This window comes from Lathamus discolor, chromosome 1 (genome assembly GCF_037157495.1).
Source record: "Lathamus discolor isolate bLatDis1 chromosome 1, bLatDis1.hap1, whole genome shotgun sequence".
Classification (NCBI taxonomy): domain Eukaryota; kingdom Metazoa; phylum Chordata; class Aves; order Psittaciformes; family Psittacidae; genus Lathamus; species Lathamus discolor.
In genome coordinates this window covers 58257635-58266765 of record NC_088884.1, presented here as the reverse complement: position 1 = coordinate 58266765, position 9131 = coordinate 58257635, and the positions used below count along the sequence as shown (strand labels likewise).

General features: G+C 41.2%; 1 long non-coding RNA gene across 1 annotated transcript; it reads left to right on the top strand.

The window, feature by feature from the left end:
• Positions 1 to 1321: 1321 nt before the first annotated feature.
• Positions 1322 to 5370, top strand: LOC136007155 (uncharacterized). Its single transcript, XR_010609510.1, has 3 exons — positions 1322 to 1381; positions 1536 to 1636; positions 5313 to 5370. It is a non-coding gene; the product is annotated as an uncharacterized LOC136007155 (long non-coding RNA).
• Positions 5371 to 9131: the final 3761 nt, after the last annotated feature.

Below are 9131 nucleotides of genomic sequence, written 5' to 3'. Positions count from 1 at the left end.
TCCAGTGCTCTGCTACCCTCAGCATAAAGGAGTTCTTCCTCATGTTGAGGTCAAACTTCTTGTATTTCAGTTTAAGGCCATTGCTCCTTGTCCTGTCCCTCAGCGTCACTGAAAAGAGTCTGGCACCGTCCTCGTGGCACCCACCTTTGAGATATTGATCTGCACTAATGAGATCCCCTCTCAGTCTGCTCTTCTCCAGACTAAACAGGCCCAGCTTCCACAATCTCTCCTCATAAGAGATGCTCCAGACCCCTGATCATCCTTGTGGTCCTCCACTGGACCCTCTTCAGTAGCTCCTTGTCTTTCTTGTACTGAGGAGACCAGCACTGGACACAGCACTCCAGGTGTGGAATCACCAGGGTCGAGGAGAGGGGGAGAATCAGCTCCCTCGACCTGAGGCCCACTCCTCCCAGTGCACCCCAGGGTGCTATTGTCCCTCCTGGCTGCAAGGGCACACTACTGGCTTATAGTCAATTTATCACCATCCACCAATACTCCCAGGTCCTTCTCAGCTGAACTGCTCTCTAGTATGTCAGCCCCCAACCTGTACTGGTTCTTGGGGTTCCATGTTATGCAACTAAATTAATGAGTAAGGTATTCTATTTTTTCCAAATAATCACCCTTAGAATAACTTAATAGTTTGAAATTAATATTTCCTTGGTATTCCTAAATCCATAATAGAATATGGCAAATGCTATAATGGAAGGCATAACTCAAATATTGATAAATGATCACTGTAAAGTAAGTCTGATGATAATCTTCTTCTTTATCCGCTGTCATGCTATCATTGCCATTCCACAGCTTCCCCACTTTGCCATGGTAACTGGTCAAACTGGAGACAGGGACCAGAAATTAGTGGTAATGTTGAAATAAACTCTGTTGTTCTGAAATTCTGAATAACACATTCCCACTGGTGCTGGTGGAGATAGGCTTTGCTAGGTCCTGCTGGTGGACTAAGAGAGAGAGAAGGTGGCATTGGTTCTGCATATCCATTATTACCTAATTTTGATTTTGTTGTTCATATATTTTGAGAAGTTTAGCAAAGTTACTGTTTGTGCAGATTCACCTCAAACATCAGAAGGTGCTGAGAGAGCCAGGAAATAATGTTGGACAGGGCAGTATTACAGTCATTCTATCTACCTCTTCCTTTCGAACTGATGTAAACAAATGCATGTTTTCATCTTCCTCCCCTTGGGAAAGGGAAAACACTGAACTAAAATGATCAGTATGTGGTTTTTCCATGGCTACTTTGGAAACTTCATCCCAGAAATCTTTTTTTATTGCAACTTGTCTGGCATTTATTGACAGGATCCTGTAAGTTGTGGAATCTTGCTATTAGGAACAAATCTGGATGAACTGGTTTATGGAACAATAAACCCAGGTATGTGTGTTTGTGAAAACTGAAGAATTTTCAAAGGGGAAATAATCACTGTTATTTTAAATGTTGATAAATGTTATATGCACTGTAGACTTCCGTGTTAATTTATTCTTCTATACAAATATTTTCCATGCTTGTTTCATTTTTTTACCCACAGCATTTTTTAAGAGCTGTGGAAGCTGGGTTTGATGGCTTCTAAACCACCACAATTTCTTTTCACTTGGCAAGAACCTGAGACACTCCATGTGTGAACGCAAGGTACGGTCAGCTATTCTGTGGTGGTCAGTGCCAGGAAACAATGGTATGCAATTCCTAGATTTCTGGTATGTGCTTTGCACAATGTATCACATCAGGGATGCTTTCAGAGACACACGTATAGTATTTATTTCCCATTGACAAGTAGTAATGTGAAGTGGTTAAAGGCAGGTTGTATTTTTCTGAATCTCTCCCATGCAGTCTTTCTGTAACCATGTTCTCCACCATCCTCCCGAAAAGGTGGAAGCTTTGGGGTTTTCCTCCCTGGAATTTAAGTTCTGCAAAACTGCATTTGCAGAGGTGTCATTTACTGCATGGTCCCTCCACGAGCACTGGGATCTTGCTCCTGCAGCTGTAGCTGGCTGTATGAAGCTGCTCGGCACCAGCAAGAGCATGGACCAGATAGGAAAAGGGTTTCTGAACCACAGGTACCTTGAAGACACTAATGGGTACAGCAGACACACACACTTAGTTTGGCAGCTATGCTGCCTGATTTGCAGGTTTAGTAAATAGGTTGCAAGTCTGATTGTGTTCAAGAGGTTGGGAGGAGGTAGGAAGTCTGTGGGGTTGTGTTCACAGGACTGTCGACAGGTGGGCTGTCAGTGCTGTGTGTCTGGCAATAGTGATTGAAGGGGTTCCTGGACCTCCCTTGAGCTGGGGTTAGGGCTTGTGAGGCTGAACATGGGGGTTATTGATGATTAAAATGGTGTTTCCTATAGCATTGAGAGCAATTTTAACAGAGCGTGATGAGGGCAAACGACATATAAAGGTACAAAATAATAATGCAAGTTGGAAGACACAATCGTCTTGTGGTTCAGGCTATGGATAGGAATCAGGAGTTCTTGGATCAATTTTTGACTTTGCCACAGACTTGCTGTGTTACTTGTAGCCAATCACTTAGTCTCTGCATCCACCATCGGTGAAACAGCGAGGCTTGGAACAGTTTGTGTCTCTGAAAGCATGTTCCTAATTTAGCTGTTATTATGAAAGTTAAATAGTAAGGAACTTTTACTTTATCATAGGATAAAACCATGACACATCTATTTTCACTATGAGCTTTGTTCTTTCGCAGTTACAGGTTTTTGGAGGAAAAATAATGTTTTCACTACATAAAAAGAAGTTCTGCAGGAATTCATGATACATGCCGTGAGAGCCTTCCTTGTAGATCTGACACTAAAATAAGAGATGCACATTATGTGCCACTGGGAAGACTTCAGAGCTGATTATTCAATAAAATGAAGCACAGGTCTGGACACTGAAAGTAAACAAATAACATCAGGCTCTGTAGAGATTAGTGTCCCCAAGCTGTTTGAAAAGTTCAGTAGCTTGTGTCTAAATGTAGACACTCCTTATCCACTTGTCGACAGGCATGCTGCTCTGAATTCTTTGTTCAAATTTCCATTAATGTTCTGTGTCAGAGAAGGGAAATAACTTAGATAAGATCAATTTTCAAACATGTTTCTTCAGGAAGGAACTAAAGAGCGATCCTGAAAACTACCTCCTGGAATGTAAAAATTCTGATCTTTGGGAAAATAAAGGGACTGCTGTGTGAGATGAATAATGTCAATATATTTTGAGGACAGATGAGTTTGCCAGACTTGACTTATTTGCAAACATCAAGTCTGTCTTTTAACGTGCGCAGTCAGTTTGTGAGGAGGTGCTTCCAGATGGAGGAAGCACTGATAAACGTCAAAGCAATTTATACTATTTACATTATGAAACACGGAAGCTTCCTGTGACAGCTCGCAGTTTGTCTGCATAAGGGAGACTATGACAGGGGCTTTTTGAAAGGTCAATATGGGTTTCATTCTATCTTTCAGTATTCACTAATACTATGGGAAATGGTGATTACCTAGTTGAAGGCTGAAGCAGTATATCTACCCAGCAGAGCTGAAGGGATGTCTGTAGCACAATTACATGACCCTAAACTGGCAGAGAAGCAGGCAAGGTGTGGCCATACATGTGCCATTCAAAACCAGCAGTTTGAGCAAGCCAACTCTTATTGTTGTCTTTGTTCTAACTGATAAATTTCACAGCATAAAGACAGCTTCCAAGAGATGTAACCCTGAAAGACACATCTCTCTCTCCTACCCCTCCCAGCCCTAACCTTGCAGTACGAGTCAGTAATAATGACCCATAGCCTTTTTACAGAATTTCAAGTATTTTACCTGTGTTGTGTCTACATTGTCACATGCAGTGATGTGTCATCCCTGAAGCATTTGTAGTGCTGTGCTAAGTACCCTATCTCAGCTATCTCAACTTGCTCCCTGCAATTTTTTGATGTGAAATACTCTCTAGAAAAAGGCATCGCCTTTTTTCTCCACTGAGTATTTAATATGGTCCACAGACAATCTCAGACTGGTTATGAACAACTCTAGAGCAATGTTTTGGGAACACTTGTTCTGAGATCTATAATGTAGGACTCTCAAAAACTCCAGAAAGCATGCCTAGAATAAGTGGATCATGGAGGTATTCAGTTGGAAAATCATTCACCTTTCATGGAAAAAAATCACCCGTATTCTTTGGATGGCCTTTTCTAATGCAGGGCCTGTTACAAACCTCAAAACCAGAGTGCTCCTTCAGCTTCTGAAACGGCTGCAGATTTGTACAGTTTTGTTCCCAGATGGTTTGGCACAGCTTTAGCAATGCAAAGCCTTGCTCCAAGGCATCTTTGTATCCCTGCCTTGTGTGCTGGGACAGATGTGTTTGGTGAAGTCTTGAGCCTACTATGAATTAATTGTGTACCGTGCTGCAGTAGCATCATCCATGACATCTATTATGTTACTTCTCCTAATAGCAGTTATATTTTACATCACTGGAATGAAATCCTTGCAGATCTGACCTCTGCTTGTATCATTCTGTGAAAACTTGAATCTCCAGATTCTAAAATGCTTGGGAATTTTTTTTCTTTCTGTGAAAATGTCAGGAAGAAAACACTTAGAAAGGAGGCATGGTTTGAAGCTACTTAAAAACTTCATGTGGATGTCTGCTGCAACTCAGGTCTCTGCTTGGAGTTGCACAGTCAGATCCTTTTAGCTGTCCAGAGCCCTGTAACAATAGACAAAGGGCACAGAGGTGTTCCCCCTGCAGGAATCCCATTGCCAGTCAAGCTGTGCTTGACTTGTGCAGCAACCTTTCAGAGAAGTGGCAGAAGTCACTGCTTGGAAGGGCTGACTAGACTTTATATGGTAGTAATTTAATACATTTCAGAAAAAACATGTTCTAATGGACCAGGTCTGATCTACTAGGTCCTTTTTACTTCTTTTCTCTGATGTATGTGTTAAGCCTTAAATACCACATGACACTAAATCTACACTATAAGGCAAAGGGCTTCATTTTATATTACTCAGTCAAAGATCAAACAAATTCTGTGCCTGATGGTGTCTCTGACAGTGGAAGGCAACAGAATATTTTAATGAACAAGATAAAGCAAAGCACTAATAATACATGTTATCTCACCAAACCCACAGTCATCTCCCCTGCAGCTACAAGATTTGCCAAAAAAATAAAAAACCATAGAATAATGGATTAAAGATGCTTCCTGGCCTGAAAGCTTTAGACAGTACGTTACCCAAATATGATTCTCAATAGAAATAGTATGAGGAGCACACTCTTTTAGAAACCTAGCCAGCAGGCATCAGATTATTTTTTTTTTAATTATTTTTTTTTATCATTGCAGGCTGGCAGTGCTTCTCTCCAGATGTACCATTTGGCACATTAAGCAAGTCTTTTCTTAGAAGGGGAACCTATGGTTTTGCCATGTAATGCAAAACACCAATGGAATCACTACATAAGCAAAATGCCAGTAATGGTATAGTGGTCCAGCCACAAACACTGGTATGTTAATTTTGTTTTATTTTTCCCAGTGTGTCATCTGTAGTACTGTGTTTTGTATCAGGACTATGGCTGGGCTGTTTAGTATCAGATTTTAAAGTAAGTTTTCAGCAAGAGATTTAAGCTAGGAAACTAGTGGATATGATGCTTAAAAAAAAAAAGGGAGGGAGGGGAAGCTGCACTGAGTATGGATCTGACTGTCATTTTAGCCTGATTTTACAGACCAGGCCAAATTTTCTCTTCACTTATAGCTGTTCAAACCTTTCAGCTGCATGCATACACTTTTCATACACTGGGAAGCAAGTAGGTTACGCTAAGGCTGTGCCTTACGCTTGCCATTGCTTCCTATGACTAACCGTGCTTTCAAACAAAATTTTTATGTATTTCTAAGTAAGAAGATGGAAATATTTATAGCATATTCAGTTTGTGTATGGAAGGCAGTGATTGGCCTCTCAATCCTCTGTGCTATCTTAGTTCTGTAAGAATATTCGGGTTGTTCAGTTCTTAAGAATGCAGGAGTAGTAGCTCTTACATTGTATCTTCTGTGTTTCAGCTTACTTTCTGAATTTGATCTATACTATTAACATTGTATGGAAAGGAGAAAAGTTGCAAAAAAATATTTATTTTCCATTCTTTTGTTTTTCTGGCAGCAGAAAAAGTAGCGAGAGGTTACATAGTGAGGGGCTTTATCTGTCATCCCTCTAGTTTTGCAAGCAGAAGCAGAACATAAGTTGTTCCTTTTTCATTTGACTTTTCTAGATGAGGGTGGGATTTAACCTATAGTTTTTTCTGTAGACCTTGTTGGGGCCATCCAAGGTAAAGGGTTTTTTTATTAGGTGCCATTCATATGTACTGTGAAGCAGCCTTCAGTCTAAGGAGCAGGAGAAAACACTGGGGGAAGAAGGGCAAGCCAGGGTAGGCACCCAAGGATGGTGATTTGCACAGGTCCAGGAAGCACATCAACAGGAATATGATTTGTTGTTTTTAATTCTGTATCCTCCCTGTAATACTTGGGTTTGCTGGAAGCTGAAAAGCAATATCTCAAGGAGGATTGTTTTATTCTTGCTGTTTCTCACACACCTACTGGAGGCATCTGCGTTCCATCAGAGACAGGATATTGAGGTAGCCTGTTGTGTGACCTAACCTAGCAAGCTCTTATATTTAACCTAGCTAGCTCTTATATAGTAGTTCCCTAAGATGGGATCTGTTTTCTCACCCACCTTATGTCAAATAATCAGAGAGCATGTTCCCTTTTCTTACCACCTCTGCCCTGCTGCAATTCTTCTGATGCCATTAGTCTTATTTCTGGTTTATAAGAGAACTACGGCCATACTCTCTCATCAGCCAGCCAGATACACTGAATTCCAAGGAGTGCGTGGCCTCTTCTCCCATGGCAATCCTGCTTCTTGATGCATTAGACCAGTCCTGGTACGTGTGAGGTCCTGAGTTCCCCAGCTTCTTCTGGTAAGGACCTTTGGGCTGGTCATTGGGAAGCATTCTCCAAATGATCACTGATAGGCCTACCCTTTCCCTAGCCTGATGATTTTTGAAGAATAGTTCATTTAAAACATTTTATTTTCCATTCCCTATAGGAGGAGGGGCAGCACTTCCCATGGGATCATAGCCACAAACAGCAGGACAACTACCTTCCTTCTAGCCTTGGGCCAAGGAACAAAAAGGAGGTTGACTACGCAAATGACAATTTCTTCCGTGGCAGGGCTGCTCTTTGCACTGGGGGAAAGGTTGTCACCTTGGGGAGACAGCTGCAACACTGCCCAGCCTGACTCCTGTCCTGGGTTCCCTAGCATTTTTCTGTTTGTTATAACAAATATCCTGTAATTCAAGCTCTCTGTAGGTGGGGTCGGACTCTGCTCAGTAGAGTTTCGGTAGATGGCAGGTTTCCTTCTATTTAATATGACAGGTGTTTAGTTTTTAACTGGCTCCTGCCGTTCACCGTAAATCTCACCTTTCCTCCTCCCAAGTTAAATATGTCAGTTCTAGCTTTTGCCATCCACGCAGCCTGAAAATGACAGCTTCTGGTTACCCCCACACACAAAGCAGTGGAAGATCAACAGTAAAAAGACAAAAAAAAAAAAAAAGATATTTCTGCCCAAGTTTCTGCTTCAATTGGGCTGTGTGGCCTTTCCAGTGTGATTAACTGTGTAATTAATAATGACCAGGTGTGGCAGGGTAGGCACTTTATTGTGGCTTTTTTTCTGTCCCATGAATGCTGGGAAAGAATGTTAGGAAGGCAGTTTGTTGTGAGAACACTTTCCCCTCTCCTGTTGGTTCAGTTCCTAAAATCTGGTGATGTTTTAAACCCCAGGAAGAGGAACAAGCAAAATTCTATTATTTCTCTTTGGGCCTTAAAGGCTAAAGGCTGGAGGATTTCTGAAAGGAAACTAATCCTCCCTCCTGGGCAGCCACAGGAGTGAAAAGGATAGTGCTAATTCTGTGCCCTGTTTTGCTTTTTCACTTTTCCTTTTCACTTTTCTCTTTGAAGCAAATGACCCAGGGCAAAACACGGCTGTGAAGGTTTACAACTACCCTTGGAGTTGAAGTGGAGAGAGTCACCACCGTGTTGCTGAGAGCTCCGCTATGCTGATAGAGCATGGAGGGGAAACAGGATGCGTGTTCAAGGTAAACTACTTTTTACAAAGTTAAATATAGCTAAATATTTCAAATATTTAGGCTTTTCTTGCTCCCATTTTATGGTGCAGAAAGTGATCCCCTCCCAGCTGTAGGGTGCCTAGGGTGGAGGGATTGAGGTAAACTATGAGGTTACTATGGGAATGTTTCTTCTTTGAGGCAAATATGTTAAATACAGCTCAAGTTTGCATTGGCATGTGAATGTAACTCAAAGCACTGGCACTTCTTTACTCGCCAGTATGCTATGACTGAGAGTGCATCCATGAAAGAAATGTTGATTAGGCAATCAGCCCGTGTAAGACTTTTCCCTGTGGCACATCATCTACTCTTCGTGTTTGCTATATTTTCATAAGACTTAGGTAACTGAACTCTACACGTTCTTCATTCCAAAGTCCATTCCATTTTTTAATCCTTTTCAGTTTGAGGTAGCTTTTCTGGCTGGCTGTCATTCAAATTGCATGTTGAAGGCATTTTTGAGGAAACTTGAAGTTCTAGAGTGTTAATAAAGTGTTGCCTGCTAAAATAAAGCCAGATTGGTTCAACATTAATGCTAAAGAGTATGTAAATAGTAAAGGCTGAAATGTCAAAACAAATAAAGATAATTAAAAAATACCACTGTTTTCAAGGTATGTTGGTGACATTTCATGAGCTATTTAGTGAAGACTTAAAAACGGTGTATTGCCATATGCTGAACATATCAAGCTTCCCTTCTGCTACTATTCATATGTCACAGGACTCATCTGTATTTATTTTCCCTCAAAATGTTCCTGTTACATTATAGATTAGTGCAGCACCTAGATCATTGTCCACAATAATTCTCACTGTCCATACATCCAACAGCATCAGGTACTTCCTAAAAAGAATGAGTCCTTTCCTTAAGAGAGGAGTTAGATTAGTCTTTAATGGGGTTACTCTTTCAAGTTAGTTTACAGCTTTGGCACAAAAGCAGTGGCCCCTTTACATGAGGTTCCACCCAGATGAAGAGATGGCAAGCTTACTGATAGCACATGCTCTG